Source organism: Apis florea, unplaced genomic scaffold, assembly GCF_048593485.1.
Source record: "Apis florea isolate Af1SG1 unplaced genomic scaffold, ASM4859348v1 contig_3802_pilon, whole genome shotgun sequence".
NCBI lineage: Eukaryota > Metazoa > Arthropoda > Insecta > Hymenoptera > Apidae > Apis > Apis florea.
Window position 1 is genome coordinate 1,053,083 of NW_028256863.1, and position 15,832 is coordinate 1,068,914.

Here is a 15,832-nt window from a genome sequence, read left to right on the forward strand (position 1 = left end):
GAAAGAAAGAAAGCAGCTGCGAAAGGTAAGTATATCAAGGTAAGTATAGGTAAGTATACAAAATTTTATAAAAATTCCTGGAATTCGAATTCCTGGAAAAATTCCTCGAACGACCTCCTTCCAACTTATATTCTCCTAATACAAAGTCGAAATTTTAAACTCGGGCAAAAATTCTCAGAATCGGAATTCCTGGAAAAATTTCTCGAACGACCTCCTTCCAACTTATATTCTCCTAATACAAAGTCGAAATTTTAAACTCGAGCGAAAATTCTCAGAATCGGAATTCCTGGAAATATTTCTCGAACGACCTCCTTCCAACTTATATTCTCCTAATACAAAGTCGAAATTTTAAACTCAAGCAAAAATTCTCAGAATCGGAATTCCTGGAAATATTTCTCGAACGACCTCCTTCCAACTTATATTCTCCTAATACAAAGTCGAAATTTTAAACTCGAGCAAAAATTCTCAAAATCGGAATTCCTGGAAAAATTTCTCGAACGACCTCCTTCCAACTTATATTCTCCTAATACAAAGTCGAAATTTTAAACTCAAGCAAAAATTCTCAGAATCGGAATTCCTGGAAATATTTCTCGAACGACCTCCTTTCAACTTATATTCTCCTAATACAAAGTTGAAATTTTAAACTCGAGCAAAAATTCTCAAAATCGGAATTCCTGGAAAAATTTCTCGAACGACCTCCTTCCAACTTATATTCTCCTAATACAAAGTCGAAATTTTAAACTCGAGCGAAAATTCTCAAAATCGGAATTCCTGGAAAAATTTCTCGAACGACCTCCTTCCAACTTATATTCTCCTAATACAAAGTCGAAATTTTAAACTCAAGCAAAAATTCTCAGAATCGGAATTCCTGGAAATATTTCTCGAACGACCTCCTTTCAACTTATATTCTCCTAATACAAAGTTGAAATTTTAAACTCGAGCAAAAATTCTCAAAATCGGAATTCCTGGAAAAATTTCTCGAACGACCTCCTTCCAACTTATATTCTCCTAATACAAAGTCGAAATTTTAAACTCGAGCGAAAATTCTCAGAATCGGAATTCCTGGAAATATTTCTCGAACGACCTCCTTCCAACTTATATTCTCCTAATACAAAGTCGAAATTTTAAACTCAAGCAAAAATTCTCAGAATCGGAATTCCTGGAAATATTTCTCGAACGACCTCCTTCCAACTTATATTCTCCTAATACAAAGTCGAAATTTTAAACTCGAGCAAAAATTCTCGGAATCGGAATTCCTGGAAAAATTTCTCGAACGACCTCCTTTCAACTTATATTCTCCTAATACAATGTCGAAATTTTAAACTCGAGCAAAAATTCTCAGAATCGGAATTCCTGGAAAAATTTCTTGAACGACCTCCTTTCAACTTATATTCTCCTAATACAAAATCGAAATTTTAAACTCGAGCGAAAATTCTCAGAATCGGAATTCCTGGAAAAATTTCTCGAACGACCTCCTTTCAACTTATATTCTCCTAATACAAAGTCGAAATTTTAAACTCGGGCAAAAATTCTCAGAATCGGAATTCCTGGAAAAATTTCTCGAACGACCTCCTTCCAACTTATATTCTTCTAATACAAAGTCGAAATTTTAAACTCGAGCAAAAATTCTCGGAATCGGAATTCCTGGAAAAATTTCTCGAACGACCTCCTTTCAACTTATATTCTCCTAATACAAAGTCGAAATTTTAAACTCGAGCAAAAATTCTCAGAATCGGAATTCCTGGAAAAATTTCTCGAACGACCTCCTTTCAACTTATATTCTCCTAATACAAAGTCGAAATTTTAAACTCGAGCGAAAATTCTCAGAATCGGAATTCCTGGAAAAATTTCTCGAACGACCTCCTTTCAACTTATATTCTCCTAATACAAAGTCGAAATTTTAAACTCGAGCAAAAATTCTCAGAATCGGAATTCCTGGAAAAATTTCTCGAACGACCTCCTTTCAACTTATATTCTCCTAATACAAAGTCGAAATTTTAAACTCGGGCAAAAATTCTCAGAATCGGAATTCCTGGAAAAATTTCTCGAACGACCTCCTTCCAACTTATATTCTCCTAATACAAAGTCGAAATTTTAAACTCGAGCAAAAATTCTCGGAATCGGAATTCCTGGAAAAATTTCTCGAACGACCTCCTTTCAACTTATATTCTCCTAATACAAAGTCGAAATTTTAAACTCGAGCGAAAATTCTCAGAATCGGAATTCCTGGAAAAATTTCTCGAACGACCTCCTTTCAACTTATATTCTCCTAATACAAAGTCGAAATTTTAAACTCGAGCGAAAATTCTCAGAATCGGAATTCCTGGAAAAATTTCTCGAACGACCTCCTTTCAACTTATATTCTCCTAATACAAAGTCGAAATTTTAAACTCGAGCAAAAATTCTCAAAATCGGAATTCCTGGAAAAATTTCTCGAACGACCTCCTTCCAACTTATATTCTCCTAATACAAAGTCGAAATTTTAAACTCGAGCGAAAATTCTCAGAATCGGAATTCCTGGAAATATTTCTCGAACGACCTCCTTCCAACTTATATTCTCCTAATACAAAGTCGAAATTTTAAACTCAAGCAAAAATTCTCAGAATCGGAATTCCTGGAAATATTTCTCGAACGACCTCCTTCCAACTTATATTCTCCTAATACAAAGTCGAAATTTTAAACTCGAGCAAAAATTCTCGGAATCGGAATTCCTGGAAAAATTTCTCGAACGACCTCCTTTCAACTTATATTCTCCTAATACAAAGTCGAAATTTTAAACTCAAGCAAAAATTCTCAGAATCGGAATTCCTGGAAATATTTCTCGAACGACCTCCTTTCAACTTATATTCTCCTAATACAAAGTTGAAATTTTAAACTCGAGCAAAAATTCTCAAAATCGGAATTCCTGGAAAAATTTCTCGAACGACCTCCTTCCAACTTATATTCTCCTAATACAAAGTCGAAATTTTAAACTCGAGCAAAAATTCTCAAAATCGGAATTCCTGGAAAAATTTCTCGAACGACCTCCTTCCAACTTATATTCTCCTAATACAAAGTCGAAATTTTAAACTCGAGCGAAAATTCTCAGAATCGGAATTCCTGGAAATATTTCTCGAACGACCTCCTTCCAACTTATATTCTCCTAATACAAAATCGAAATTTTAAACTCGAGCGAAAATTCTCAGAATCGGAATTCCTGGAAAAATTTCTCGAACGACCTCCTTTCAACTTATATTCTCCTAATACAAAGTCGAAATTTTAAACTCAAGCAAAAATTCTCAGAATCGGAATTCCTGGAAATATTTCTCGAACGACCTCCTTTCAACTTATATTCTCCTAATACAAAGTCGAAATTTTAAACTCGAGCAAAAATTCTCAAAATCGGAATTCCTGGAAAAATTTCTCGAACGACCTCCTTCCAACTTATATTCTCCTAATACAAAGTCGAAATTTTAAACTCGAGCAAAAATTCTCAGAATCGGAATTCCTGGAAATATTTCTCGAACGACCTCCTTCCAACTTATATTCTCCTAATACAAAGTCGAAATTTTAAACTCAAGCAAAAATTCTCAAAATCGGAATTCCTGGAAAAATTTCTCGAACGACCTCCTTCCAACTTATATTCTCCTAATACAAAGTCGAAATTTTAAACTCGAGCAAAAATTCTCAGAATCGGAATTCCTGGAAAAATTTCTCGAACGACCTCCTTTCAACTTATATTCTCCTAATACAAAGTCGAAATTTTAAACTCAAGCAAAAATTCTCAGAATCGGAATTCCTGGAAATATTTCTCGAACGACCTCCTTTCAACTTATATTCTCCTAATACAAAGTCGAAATTTTAAACTCGAGCAAAAATTCTCAAAATCGGAATTCCTGGAAAAATTTCTCGAACGACCTCCTTCCAACTTATATTCTCCTAATACAAAGTCGAAATTTTAAACTCGAGCGAAAATTCTCAGAATCGGAATTCCTGGAAATATTTCTCGAACGACCTCCTTCCAACTTATATTCTCCTAATACAAAGTCGAAATTTTAAACTCAAGCAAAAATTCTCAGAATCGGAATTCCTGGAAATATTTCTCGAACGACCTCCTTCCAACTTATATTCTCCTAATACAAAGTCGTTTAAACTCGAGCAAAAATTCTCAGAATCGGAATTCCTGGAAAAATTTCTCGAACGACCTCCTTTCAACTTATATTCTCCTAATACAAAGTCGAAATTTTAAACTCGAGCAAAAATTCTCAGAATCGGAATTCCTGGAAAAATTTCTCGAACGACCTCCTTTCAACTTATATTCTCCTAATACAAAGTCGAAATTTTAAACTCGAGCAAAAATTCTCAGAATCGGAATTCCTGGAAAAATTTCTCGAACGACCTCCTTTCAACTTATATTCTCCTAATACAAAGTCGAAATTTTAAACTCGAGCAAAAATTCTCAAAATCGGAATTCCTGGAAAAATTTCTCGAACGACCTCCTTCCAACTTATATTCTCCTAATACAAAGTCGAAATTTTAAACTCGAGCAAAAATTCTTAGAATCGGAATTCTTGGAAAAATTTCTCGAACAACCTCCTTCCAACTTATATTCTCCTAATACAAAGTCGAAATTTTAAACTCGAGCAAAAATTCTCAGAATCGGAATTCCTGGAAAAATTTCTCGAACGACCTCCTTTCAACTTATATTCTCCTAATACAAAGTCGAAATTTTAAACTCGAGCAAAAATTCTCAGAATCGGAATTCCTGGAAAAATTTCTCGAACGACCTCCTTTCAACTTATATTCTCCTAATACAAAGTCGAAATTTTAAACTCGAGCAAAAATTCTCAGAATCGGAATTCCTGGAAAAATTTCTCGAACGACCTCCTTTCAACTTATATTCTCCTAATACAAAGTCGAAATTTTAAACTCGAGCGAAAATTCTCGGAATCGGAATTCCTGGAAAAATTTCTCGAACGACCTCCTTTCAACTTATATTCTCCTAATACAAAGTCGAAATTTTAAACTCGAGCAAAAATTCTCGGAATCGGAATTCCTGGAAAAATTTCTCGAACGACCTCCTTTCAACTTATATTCTCCTAATACAAAGTCGAAATTTTAAACTCGAGCAAAAATTCTCAGAATCGGAATTCCTGGAAAAATTTCTCGAACGACCTCCTTTCAACTTATATTCTCCTAATACAAAGTCGAAATTTTAAACTCGAGCGAAAATTCTCAGAATCGGAATTCCTGGAAAAATTTCTCGAACGACCTCCTTTCAACTTATATTCTCCTAATACAAAGTCGAAATTTTAAACTCGAGCAAAAATTCTCAGAATCGGAATTCCTGGAAAAATTTCTCGAACGACCTCCTTTCAACTTATATTCTCCTAATACAAAGTCGAAATTTTAAACTCGAGCAAAAATTCTCAGAATCGGAATTCCTGGAAAAATTTCTCGAACGACCTCCTTTCAACTTATATTCTCCTAATACAAAGTCGAAATTTTAAACTCGAGCGAAAATTCTCAGAATCGGAATTCCTGGAAAAATTTCTCGAACGACCTCCTTTCAACTTATATTCTCCTAATACAAAGTCGAAATTTTAAACTCGAGCAAAAATTCTCAGAATCGGAATTCCTGGAAAAATTTCTCGAACGACCTCCTTTCAACTTATATTCTCCTAATACAAAGTCGAAATTTTAAACTCGAGCAAAAATTCTCAGAATCGGAATTCCTGGAAAAATTTCTCGAACGACCTCCTTTCAACTTATATTCTCCTAATACAAAGTCGAAATTTTAAACTCGAGCAAAAATTCTCAGAATCGGAATTCCTGGAAAAATTTCTCGAACGACCTCCTTTCAACTTATATTCTCCTAATACAAAGTCGAAATTTTAAACTCGAGCAAAAATTCTCAGAATCGGAATTCCTGGAAAAATTTCTCGAACGACCTCCTTTCAACTTATATTCTCCTAATACAAAGTCGAAATTTTAAACTCGAGCAAAAATTCTCAGAATCGGAATTCCTGGAAAAATTTCTCGAACGACCTCCTTTCAACTTATATTCTCCTAATACAAAGTCGAAATTTTAAACTCGAGCGAAAATTCTCAGAATCGGAATTCCTGGAAAAATTTCTCGAACGACCTCCTTTCAACTTATATTCTCCTAATACAAAGTCGAAATTTTAAACTCGAGCAAAAATTCTCAGAATCGGAATTCCTGGAAAAATTTCTCGAACGACCTCCTTTCAACTTATATTCTCCTAATACAAAGTCGAAATTTTAAACTCGAGCAAAAATTCTCAGAATCGGAATTCCTGGAAAAATTTCTCGAACGACCTCCTTTCAACTTATATTCTCCTAATACAAAGTCGAAATTTTAAACTCGAGCAAAAATTCTCAGAATCGGAATTCCTGGAAAAATTTCTCGAACGACCTCCTTTCAACTTATATTCTCCTAATACAAAGTCGAAATTTTAAACTCGAGCGAAAATTCTCGGAATCGGAATTCCTGGAAAAATTTCTCGAACGACCTCCTTTCAACTTATATTCTCCTAATACAAAGTCGAAATTTTAAACTCGAGCAAAAATTCTCAGAATCGGAATTCCTGGAAAAATTTCTCGAACGACCTCCTTTCAACTTATATTCTCCTAATACAAAGTCGAAATTTTAAACTCGAGCAAAAATTCTCAGAATCGGAATTCCTGGAAAAATTTCTCGAACGACCTCCTTTCAACTTATATTCTCCTAATACAAAGTCGAAATTTTAAACTCGAGCAAAAATTCTCGGAATCGGAATTCCTGGAAAAATTTCTCGAACGACCTCCTTTCAACTTATATTCTCCTAATACAAAGTCGAAATTTTAAACTCGAGCAAAAATTCTCAGAATCGGAATTCCTGGAAAAATTTCTCGAACGACCTCCTTTCAACTTATATTCTCCTAATACAAAGTCGAAATTTTAAACTCGAGCAAAAATTCTCAGAATCGGAATTCCTGGAAAAATTTCTCGAACGACCTCCTTTCAACTTATATTCTCCTAATACAAAGTCGAAATTTTAAACTCGAGCGAAAATTCTCGGAATCGGAATTCCTGGAAAAATTTCTCGAACGACCTCCTTTCAACTTATATTCTCCTAATACAAAGTCGAAATTTTAAACTCGAGCAAAAATTCTCAGAATCGGAATTCCTGGAAAAATTTCTCGAACGACCTCCTTTCAACTTATATTCTCCTAATACAAAGTCGAAATTTTAAACTCGAGCAAAAATTCTCAGAATCGGAATTCCTGGAAAAATTTCTCGAACGACCTCCTTTCAACTTATATTCTCCTAATACAAAGTCGAAATTTTAAACTCGAGCGAAAATTCTCGGAATCGGAATTCCTGGAAAAATTTCTCGAACGACCTCCTTTCAACTTATATTCTCCTAATACAAAGTCGAAATTTTAAACTCGAGCAAAAATTCTCAGAATCGGAATTCCTGGAAAAATTTCTCGAACGACCTCCTTTCAACTTATATTCTCCTAATACAAAGTCGAAATTTCAAACTCGAGCGAAAATTCTCAGAATCGGAATTCCTGGAAAAATTTCTCGAACGACCTCCTTTCAACTTATATTCTCCTAATACAAAATCGAAATTTTAAACTCGAGCAAAAATTCTTAGAATCGGAATTCTTGGAAAAATTTCTCGAACAACCTCCTTCCAACTTATATTCTCCTAATACAAAGTCGAAATTTCAACCTCGAGCGAAAATTCTCGGAATCGGAATTCCTGGAAAAATTTCTCGAACGACCTCCTTTCAACTTATGTTCTCCTGATACAAAATCGAAATTTCGAGCGGCAAAAATTTTTGGCCGAATTTTTCGGCTCTGTAACAGGAGAATATAACTCGAAAGGAGGTCATTCAAGAAATTTTTCCAGGAATTCGAATTCCAAGAATTCTCGACCAATTCCAAGAATTTTTTTCGAAATTTGAAATATTTGATCTTCGATGAAAATTTTTGGTCGAATTTCGGGATTTTGTATCAGGAGAATATAATATAAGAGAAGGTGGCACGCGAAATTTTTGCAATTTAATGTATTTGTCTTTTTAATCTTGCTTTTTTTCAAGAAACAAACATTTTTTCATCATTTCACTTAATTCTAATAATATAATTTGATATACTTTACCTGTTTTATACTTACCTTTATACTTACCTCTCTCTGCCATTATATCCGTTTCAGGAACTAAACATTTTTTCATCATTTTACTTAATTCTAATTCTTATATATTTTGTTATACTTACCTGCTTTTTTTCCCCCTCCAAACGGTTAGCATACATAAAAATGTATATTTTATATCTCGCGTGTGTATATATAAAATATACACACACACACGCGAGATATAAAAACATAAAAATGTATCTACTCGTTAGTAAGTAGGAGGAAAGAAGCGAAGAAAAGAAAGCAAAGGATTACACATGAGATCTGTGATACGACTGTATGAAAGTGAAGCGAATAAAATCAAAGGAAAACAAGGAAAGGAAAGGAAAGGAAAGGAAAGGAAAGATAAGGAAAGGAGATAGCGATTCTGAAAACTTCTTCCATTTCCAAACTCTTCTTCTTTTTCTAGGATAAAACTTCTCTATAATGAAAACACGCTAACCTCGGCAAACAAGAAGAGAAAAAGAAAAAGAAGAAAAAGACGAGACCAAACTGACGGAAGAAGCAAAAAAATTAAAAGAGCGAGATATATATATATACGTTAGAAAAAATACACGGGAAAAATGTTCCTCCATCCGTAAAAAAAATTTAAAACGCGATTGAATCTGACGGATTAAGTTGAAAAATGTCGAGATTAGAGGCGTAAGCAAACTGAAAAGCGCGCGGCTATAATGAGAGACGAAACACGAGAGAGTAGAAAAGGAGAGGAAGGGGGACAAAGGGAGAACGCGAGCAAACGCGTGGCCAAACGCTTAGACAAAGTGCAGGCGGACAGAGGCAGGCAGGCAGGCTGGCAGAGTGTTCTCGTATAAACGCTTCCATCTTCAACGGAGTCGAGAATATTGCGTTAACACCGAGGGTGCAAACAGCCCTTTGTCTATCCCTCTCCCCCTCCTTCTTCCTCCAGCATTCTGTCACGCTTGCATAAACTGAAAGACCCTCTCGAGTACAGTCAAGCTAATAATTAAAGTCGGTAAAACCGCTCGTTAAATCGTGCCGCGTGTGCCCTACATAGTCGGGGAAAACGTTCCTTCGACCTGTGTGTGCGTGCAATTAGTAACGCTTGTCTTCATAATTGACACGGGGCCAGAGTGTGCGTATTAAATTATCAAAGCCGGCTCTTTATTCTCGGAAAATGGAAAAGAGGAAATTTTTACACACACACACACACATATATATATATATATTCTATCGTTACACACAGTTTCTCCTTTCTTTTATTTCAATTCGAACGAGCTTATTACGTTCCTTTAATTAGATGTAGAAAGAGCCTAAGAGAGAAATTTTTTTTTTTTTTTTTTTAATAAAAACGAATATTTTCACCGATTTAACCGAGAGAAATAATACGACCAAGATCGATACTTCATTTCCTTTTTCTCTTTCGTTCTTGCTCACAGCTAACAGAGAAATGTTGATCTTTCGCGTTGATTCGCGGCGGCGAATACTCGATAGTCAAGATTAACGATTTTCTCGATTAACCGAGTCAACCTCTTTTCCGCTTTTAACCCGGGGTGATGAAGGGAGAGGGCAAACTGCGCGAGCAGAGGTGGAGTTAATGATTAATTCATCATCGTGTACAAGGTATAGGAGAAGTGGCATTAAGCCGTCTACACGTAAATGTTGTCCAACTCGAAATAAAGCGATGAAAAGGAAGAATGGAGATAGGAAGGAGTGGGAGAAAGAGGAATCCCTCTCGCGGCTAATTCATCCTCCTAGTGTCTGTAAAACCATCAAGGGATTAAGTATTTGATCGAGATATTACGAGGGGAGAATCGAAAGCGCATTCGCGTGTCTTTAAACGCCACGTAAAAAGATAAAAATATATCGAATATTTATTACTATTTACTACTAAATTAAAAATCTAGTATTTTATCTGTAACTGATCGAGATAACTTTCCAGTCTCTTGCCGATATTATTCATTCGTATAGTATTTAATAATTTTATACGTAAGCGAAATGGACGTGAAGAAGAAATGATCGTTAACCGACGTTCTATTTACTGCTGAAAAGAAGTCTCACGGGACGGTAGAGGGGCAAGAGGATTCGTCCTTCGCCAGGACCATTTATCCCCACTCTAAACGCTTTTGTTGACATCGCACGTTACACAGTAGTGAGAAGAGCTACAATTCGAACGTTCAAAATATATAAAAATTATTTTCAAAAATATTATAAAATTACGTACAAGAAACTATTTTTATTCGCATACATGCAATTATTATAATTACATTTATAAATTAAACTGTCGATACGTTAGAATGCAGATTGTTATTTTATTGTCACGATCCGATTAATATACGTGACGAATAAAACGCTGGAAACAAAATGTGTTTCCTCCCATATTAACCGTATGAGATCCGTATTATCCTTCTAGACCGTGATTTTTTCTCTCTCCTTGTTACTATCCTTAAAAGCCACTCGTTAAAATTAAATATTTACGACGATATTGGAAAAAAGAAAAAAATTTCGTCATCATCAGGGCTAGTGGTTCGAGTATGGCTAAAATCATCGCCTCCCACAATAGGAATGGTTCCACGATTCGGACCAATAGTTTCGCCAAGTTTCCAATCTCCAAAACTTGTCGTCCTCCCCCAAGTCGTGCTTTCCCTTGAACAAAACTCGACCGATGGCTCGCCCCACCCCCTCCACAACCCGCGACAGATTCAAACCTCAAATTTATCTCGATTAAACCGCGATCTTATTTCGCGGGAGTCGAACTTCAAACTTTGGGGAACAAACTTCCGAGAGCAAGCAGAATTCCGCCGCTACACACGGGGCGTGGAATTATCGATCAATTTCAAGCGCTCCCTCCCCCTTCTCCCACATTATCCAAGTATATCTGTAACAAGGAGGGAGAGAGGGTCAGTTAGATGGCCGAATTTACGACTTCTCGTTAACGACACCAGATGGCAACAATTCACCGTGTGCGAGTACTTCGCTCGGGCTAATTAGTAATTCCGCTTTTGGCAAGATTCGCGAAAGCGAACGTTCCAACGATTCGATCCAAATATAATCACGCGATCGCGTGATACGTGTTTTCGATAATAATGGTAATTGGTTCGAACAATGAGAAGAATTAACTGGACAAAATTATTTTTTTTCAATAAGTTTTAAAAGTTTATATATAGAAATTTAGAAAATTTAATTAATAGAAATATACGAATATTTGAAATAATCCTTAAATTAACCGTGCAAAATATCTGCGTGGCAAACAATTAATTTAGAGAGCTTCGAATTTGGCAAACGTACGATAAACTGGATGTTGAGAATTGGAAATGATGTATTCTAAAGAAACGGATGTTAAACGAAAAATGCTTATTAAAAAAAGAAGTTATCCTATAAATTAATATATCGGCCTAAATAGTAATAATTTTAAATAGTATTAATTGTAATAATATATAACCTAAAAATTAATCCATAAGTATCGAATTAATATATAATTTCCAATATGAAGTAATTAACTTTAATTTACAAAAAAAAAAAAGAAAAAAAAACAAAAAGCTTATCGATAATTTATAAAATTTTATTTATTAAATTTGAAATTGATTAAATTTTTCTTAAAAAATTTACATTAGAATACATTTCTATTGAAACGTGACCGATCAATTCTCCACCCACACGTCTATTTCGTTTAATCCGTACGCGTTTAAAAAAAGAATTAAAAATTTTAAAGTTGCAAAGTTGTTATACTTTGCATCGAAACGATTATTTTTCATTTTATACGTTTGAAAATGAATTTTCAATTCGTCCAGTTTAAATATACTTATTATTCGAACCACCGTGGCGCCGCCACTTTCTCACCGGAGGAATTTCAATCGTCGTGTTAGTTACGTGACCGATAATAATTGTGCACCGTTTATATCGAGGTTAGTGATCCATGGTCGTGCGAGAATCGATTCGCCACGCCACGCGCAAAGTCAATCGTTGGTAATCGCGGTCAAGGGGGATTGGGAAACGGTTTAAACGATAAAGCGTTTCGCCCGCAAAGGGCTGGCGCACTCGAAATTTTTTCCAAAAGATTCAACGTAATTTTCAAGCTTCTGCTCCAGAGAAAATTTTAATCGAAGCGTAAAGAGCCAGGGTAACTTTTCCTCCTCGAGGAGCATGAAGAGGAATTTCGTTATTGCGCCGAGGGACGGAGATAGAGAGAGAGAGAGAGAAATGCAAGGTCTTTCGCGGTGTTTTATTCATTCTCCTCCGTCCTGTCCGCAAGCTATTTCGCTTCTCTGTGTGTAATCGATTCTTATACGTGACGAATCGCGTTCCACTTTCTTTCTTATGCACTCTATACTACTTTATTCTCGATGAATCTGACAATTGATCGGTTACCTGGCGAATCGAGGCCGGCACGCAGGCCTTTGTCGTTTGAGGCGAGATGAAAAAGTGTCGAGTACGGTTTGGAGAAGGAGGCGAGCAATTTGCCAGAGTCCACGATCGAGTACCGTTTTCCAGTGTGGCGCTGCTGTCTCAAGATCCTCGAACACCACGTTTCGTTAAAAACTTTGTCTTCTTCGATTCTTCGGGCGCAATTGTTCCAAAGATAGTAGGATAAAATGGTGAGACGCAAGAGGGCTCGAGAAGAGAGAATTTATTAAGAGTCGCTTATTACGATTGGTAAACGATTGGATGGCAAAAAAACAGCACAGTAATCTTTCACATTTTGCACACAAGTGGTGGGGATTATTCGGCTCGAAAGATGAACGAAAAGATAACTCGTTTATTCTCGTTTACTATCCCTCGTATTAATCCGTTTACATCCGATTATGTGATCTCTCGAGCGGTTATATCATCGTTTTATACCGATGTGATAAAATTACGCAACTGTTGATGCGATCACGTGTCGCATTTTCGTTCGAGAATTATTATTTTCGTGATATATATATATACACCAATATCGTGGCTTGATTAACTATAATATTAATATCCATACTCGATCTCGAGAAGTTCAACGAGTAAACCCCTCAAGCGGTAACACAGGTATTGCTTACATCCGCCGCAGGAAGTTATTCCTTGAGACGACCCTCATCGAATATTATCCTCCTCCATCCCTGTTTACTTGTATATTTAACTACCAATCGTATACTCGTAATATTAGGTTACACGAAGTTACCAATTTTTAAAATTCCACTTCATCTATATTTTGTTTAACATATTTTCACTCGTTGCGTAACTATTCTTTTTTGTATTAAAATTTAACTTTAAAAGTTTTTTGAGAAGCGAACGAATTATTCCTAGTTTACGAGTTTAAACTGATATCGAAATGTCAGATGTTGGCTTTCGGAGAGAAGATTCTGTCGATGAGAGGATCGTTCAGTGGTGGTTTCAAAAATCTTGAAAACGAGCGTATCTCGAATCGCAATTTTCAAACATTTGTGATGAAACATGGTAAAGGATTATAAAATATGATTTGGATTTCGATATTCAACGATATTCCGTAATCAATTAGGATTACGATAACTAATCTCTAGGCACTCAAATTCTTAAAAGATATATCGCTATATATCACTCAGCACATTTTCACGTTGTTTTCACTCTTATACGTTTCTTTTTGTATTGATTTAACCGTTTCTTTGAGAAGCGAACGAATTTAGACTATTATTCCTGTACGAATTTAAGCCGAAGCTGAAGCGTGCAAATCCATTTTCGAATAGAATTATAACTTGTGACGAGACGTGGACGCTGTACGACGATCCTGCGCGATCTGGATGACGGTTGGATGCCTGAAAAAGTTACGATGGAGATATGGCAACATCTTACTGTCAAGAAATTGAGACAAATTGTACTCACCGGATATTTTACCGACCGATCATCGCTTGTTTCGCTATTTACACTTGTTTTCGAAAAAATAAAAATATTATATTACGCTCGAGAAGCTGTAATTCGAAAAAGAATATCTTTACATTAAAATTATAAAGTTTTATAAAAATGGAATAATTGGGAAAAGCCAATAGCTCGTATTTCGAGAATAAAGATTATTCTTCCGACCGAGAATAAGAGGCAATTTCACGACCTAACCTAACAATATATCGCGAATAGACTTAACGTAATCGAAAGAATCTTATCTTGCAATAGAAGTGGTAGTTGATCCGTGGAATGGTTTATCTGTTTACGTAACCTCTTTTTTCTCAGATAAACAATACAAATATATATATATATATCTTACGCGAATACCATACATTTTGAATAAACGCGATTCGAAAATAAATCGAAATTCGAAGCAAAATCGTTCACTATCGTGTCGCGATAGATGATAGGGCTTCCTTCTCGTCGCGAACAACAACGTTCATACGGATTCGCGCGTTGAATGGGCGCGTTTGCACACGCGAGAGAAGCCGTGCGTGGGCGGAAGCTGAATTATTCGAACATTTTTTTTTACGCCATTTTACGAAAGTGGATGTCGGAGCGCAAACGTTTGAAAATGAATTTTCAAACGGGGGATAAACCCATTCTTCCTCGATCGAGATTCCCGTCTGACTCGACAGAAGTTTCGGGGCGAGGCATTCGCGAGATTAGCTCCACCGCTTCGTATTCTTCGGCCACGGATAATGGAGAGGATTGTTCGATGGTGGATCGCGAGAGATTGCGGAGAAGGATTTTAACGATCGGTGGGAATAAGTTGAGAAGGGTAAAAGCAATCTGGTAATAGGGTAGTACTTTTCACGTACGAGTGCAATTGTTCCGTACCAGAAGTTGTTCCTTCTCCTCGTCCTTGGTTAAATTCTCTTCTTGCCAGTATCGCACTTTTTTTTTTTTTACTTAGCAACAATAAATCCTTAATTGTGGCGAAATATAACAAATTCAGTCCTTATTTAAAGTTGAAATTAGATAGATCAAACATTTTAAATCTCGTTTTAAAAATCACAATGTATAATAATGCCGAGTCTAGCTCGACATGTAAGTTAAGCATTCGCTTCGTATTAACACACTTTCGATAATTTTCATTAGCAAGATTTGCGAATATTTCATAATGCATACATCGTTCTGTATTAACGAGTCAAGCATTTAAGTATCGTGAATGAACGCGTAATAACGACACGCTAGAGATTACTACGTGGCCGTCACTAATGGCCCGTACACGCTTTATCTACGGATAGAAATTGCAGTACAAGCTTTTAATGCAATTTCCACTCTTATCGCAATGATAAAATATTCCAAATATTACGCCAAGTGCGATAAATGTTCATCATCGAACACGATATATCCGCGATACACGAATACCGATTCATTCGCCTACTAAGTGCTTCACACCTTCTCTTTATCGCGTTGAAAAAGCGTAAATAAAAAAAAAAATATAGAAAAAACAAGCTCGTACGTGCCACGAAAGTAGAAAAAGGAAAAAAATTTATTCGCCGATAATCGTCGCGTATTATATATCTATACACATTCGTAGGTATCTCGATTCGAAACTTCCTCGCGATGGAAAAAAAAGTTATATTACTTTCACGTTCTATATACCGTAATAAAAAGATATAGAAAAAACAAGCTCGCAGCGTACGTGCTACGAAAATAGAAAAAAAAAATTTACTTGCCGATAATCGTCGCGTATTGTTGTATATATATATATATATTCGTACGTATCTCGAAACTTTCTCGCGATGGAAAAAAAAGTTATATTACTTTCGCGTTCCATATACCATAAGTACAAAAACTTT

The 15,832-nt window shown here is 35.8% G+C and overlaps 1 protein-coding gene and 1 long non-coding RNA gene across 2 annotated transcripts in view; one reads left to right on the forward strand and one right to left on the reverse strand.

Moving 5' to 3' along the window:
- LOC100870102 (inactive tyrosine-protein kinase Dnt) overlaps nucleotides 1-15,832 on the forward strand; it is a 90,194-nt gene that overhangs the window by 46,565 nt on the left and 27,797 nt on the right. The gene's annotated exons all lie outside the window — the stretch shown is intronic.
- On the reverse strand, nucleotides 11,683-14,150 carry LOC147656158 (uncharacterized). Its single transcript, XR_015294931.1, has 2 exons — nucleotides 13,968-14,150; nucleotides 11,683-13,900 (listed from the first exon to the last, which is right to left on the reverse strand). It is a non-coding gene; the product is annotated as an uncharacterized LOC147656158 (long non-coding RNA).